Below are 3,452 nucleotides of genomic sequence, written 5' to 3'. Positions count from 1 at the left end.
AATGAGCTGATATACGATGGAATGAATGTAAAACTGAAGTTCCCCCATGTAAACTATCATATAATTCACAATAAAACATTAAAAAAAAAAGTGGTTGCCAGGAAGCTTACATGCCTGCTCAAGTGTTCCCTTTGAGTTTCAGTCTTAGATAGGGGGGTTTGGTCTGAAGGGACTTGATTGCTTGCCTTGATGGCTCTCCAGTGAACAACTTCCTTGTTCTTTCAGTAGCCAATAGACTGCCATTTTTGTTTTGGAATTTTCCTGCTAGACTTTCTTTCAACAAGTATCTTCTGTTGCTCTAACTGCTCCAGTGGTCTGCTTGTCCCTTCAAGTGGCAATGTACCCCCTCAGAAGGTTCTGGATGGAGCTCAGGATTCCACCTAAGGTCCTATACACTACAAAGGCACCACAGGAAGCCTATTTCACTAGGCAAGTTCTAGAACCCCTTTAAGGTATCCCAATGTAAAGACAGGCTTACAAGCTTTCTGTAATCATGTTGCCTGGTATTCCTTTCTATCCCGCTCAAGTTTAGGCAAGGGAAACCAATATTCATTAGACAGTCAAACATATTAACATTTTAACATTATTTCCCCTCTTTTACCCATTCAGACTATGCCTCAATCCCTGTGTTACAGAGCCTTATTGTTCCAAGGTTGAGCATACATCATTATTTACCTCTGTCCATTTAGCCCATGCAAACTTGCCTCAGTGTTTCCCTTTCTACCTTATGCTTTCATTCCCCAACTCCTTCTTGTGTATTGCGCTGCCCAACACCCTAACTATGATGTGTCTGTGCCCTACCCTGTGCTCTACCCCTCTCCTTCCTTCCTCACTCCGCATAACCAAAAAAGATTTTTTTTTCCTTTTAGTATGTTTATCTTAAGTTTTTAGAATAATGGTCTTATGCAATGTTTGTCCTTTTGTGACTGACTAATTTCACTCAGCATAATGTCTTCAAGGTTCATGCATGTTATGCGGTGGCTTGCAGCTTCCTTGTTATTCTTCAAGGTAGCATAATATTCCATTGTGTGTATGTACCACAGTTTGTTTATTCATTCTTCAGTTGATGGGCACTTAGGCTGTCTCTGTCATTTTGCTATTGTGAATAGTGCTTCTATGAACATTGGTGTGTATGTGTCTACTCATGTTATGGCTGGTATTTCTTGTGGATATATACCAAGTAGAGGAATTGCTACATCATAAGGTATTTCTATTTCTAACTTTCTGAGGAAATGCCATAGTGTTTTTCAAAGTGGTTGGACCATTTTTTTATTTCCACCAGGAATGTAGGAGGGTCCCAGTCTCTCTATATCCTCACCAGCATATACTCTCTTCTGTTTTTTTTTTTTTTAGCTTCACTGTTATTGCTGTTGTGAAATGATATCTCATTGTTGTTTTGATTTGTATCTCTCTAATGGCTAATGATTGTGAACATTTCTTCATGTTTGCTGACTGCCCAAATGTCTTCCTTGATGAAGTGTCTGTCATGTCCTGTGCCCATTTTTTAATTGGGTTATTTGTCTTTTTCTTGTCAAAGTGTTATTGTTTCTTATAGATTTTAGTCCCTTGTTGATAAGTCATGGTAAAAGATTTTTTCCCATTCTATGGGCTCCCTTTTTACTCTTTTGGTGAAATTTTTTATGCATGTAAGTTTCTAATTTTAATATGTCTCAATAATGTATTTTGTGTTCTTTTGTTTGTGCACTTTTGCAATGTTTGGTAGTCTGTGTGTGCCCTGTATTAGATCCCTTAAATTTGTCCCTATTTTTTCATTGATGACCTTTATAATTCTAGGATTCACATTTAGGTCTTTAATCCATGCTGAGTTGGGTTTTGTATAGGTGGAAGATAAAGGTCTTGCTTCAGTCTTTTGCATATCAATTTTCATTTCTGTTAGCACCATCTGTTGAAGAGACTATGTCTTACCCATTCAATGTACCTTGGCCCTTTTTCAAAGATCAGTTGGATGTATGTGAATGGGTTAATTTCTGGATTCTCGATTCTGTTCCATTGATATATGTATCTTTCATTGTACCAGTACCAGGCTGTTTTGACCACTGTAGCCATGTAGTAAATTTTTAAATCAGGGAGTGAGAGGTTTCCAACTTTGTTGTTCTTCTTAAGCAATGCTTTTCTTATCCTGGGTCTCTTTCTTTTCCATATAAAGTTTGTAATTGTTTCTTCCATCTATTTAAAAAATGTCATTTGAATCTGGATTGGGATTGCGTTATACGTGTAGATTATTTGGGGTTGTATTGATATTTTCACAGTGTTCAGTATTCCTATCCAGGAGCATGGCATATTCTTCCATTTTTGTAAGTCTCTCTTGGTTTCTTGTAGTAGTGTTTTATAGTTTCTATGTATGGATCCTTTGTTTCTCTTGTTACATTTATGCCTAAATATTACATCCTTTGGGTGGCTATTGTAAATGGTATTTCTTTCTAAATTTTCTTTTCAGCACTGTCATTATTAATATAGAGGAATCCAACTGATACTTGTATTTTGATCTTGTACCCTGCCACTTTGTTTAATCTTCCAATGAGTTGTAGTAGATTTTTGTTTTTTGCTGAGTCTTTGTTGTTTCCTATGTATGAGATCATATAATTTGCAAATAGAGTTTTACTTCCTCTTTGCCAATTTGGATGCCTTTAATTTCATATCTTGCCTTATAGTTCTGGCTAAGACAGTCAACAAATATTGAATAGGAGTGGTGATAAAGGCCATCCTTGTCTGGTTCCTGTTTGCAGAGGGAAGGCTTTCCGTTTCTCTCCATTGAGAGTGAATTTTTGTATATATTTTCTTGATTATGTTGAAGAATTTCCCTTCAATTCCTACTTTGTTGAGTGTTTTTATCAGGAATGGATGTTGGATTTTGTCAAATGCCTTTTCAGCATCAATCGATATGATAGTGTGGTTCTTTTCCTTTTTCTTATTTATATGGTGGACTACATTGATTGTTGTTCTAATATTGCATCATCCTTGCATCCATCAAAACAACATATATAAATATAAATCCCACTTGGTAATAATGCATTATTTTTTGATGTGTTGTTAAATTCTATTGGCTAGGATTTTGTTGGAGTCCATCATTGATGGACTCGGGGGTGGCAGCGGTGGTGAGGTTGGCCCAGGATCGGGCATTGTTTCGTTCTGCTGTGCATGGGGTCGCTATGAGTCGGTTCCGACTCGATGGCACCTGACAACAACAACAACAGGATTTTGTTAAGAATTTTTGTGTCTATGTTCATTAGGAATATTGGTCTATAATTATCTTTCTTAGTGATGTCCATCCCTGGTTTTGGTATGAGCATTATGCTTGCTTCATTGAATGTATTAGTAAGTTTTTCAATCTTCTTGTATATTCTGGAATAATTTGAATAGGATTGATGAACGCTCGTCCCTGAATGCTTGGTAAAACTCACCAGTGAAGCCATGTGGATCTGGTTTTTTGG

The sequence above is a fragment of the Chrysochloris asiatica genome, unplaced genomic scaffold (assembly GCF_000296735.1).
Source record: "Chrysochloris asiatica unplaced genomic scaffold, ChrAsi1.0 scaffold00393, whole genome shotgun sequence".
NCBI classification, from domain to species: Eukaryota; Metazoa; Chordata; class Mammalia; order Afrosoricida; family Chrysochloridae; genus Chrysochloris; species Chrysochloris asiatica.
The sequence above is the reverse complement of the archived record's forward strand: the minus strand, read 5'-3'. Positions refer to the sequence as shown.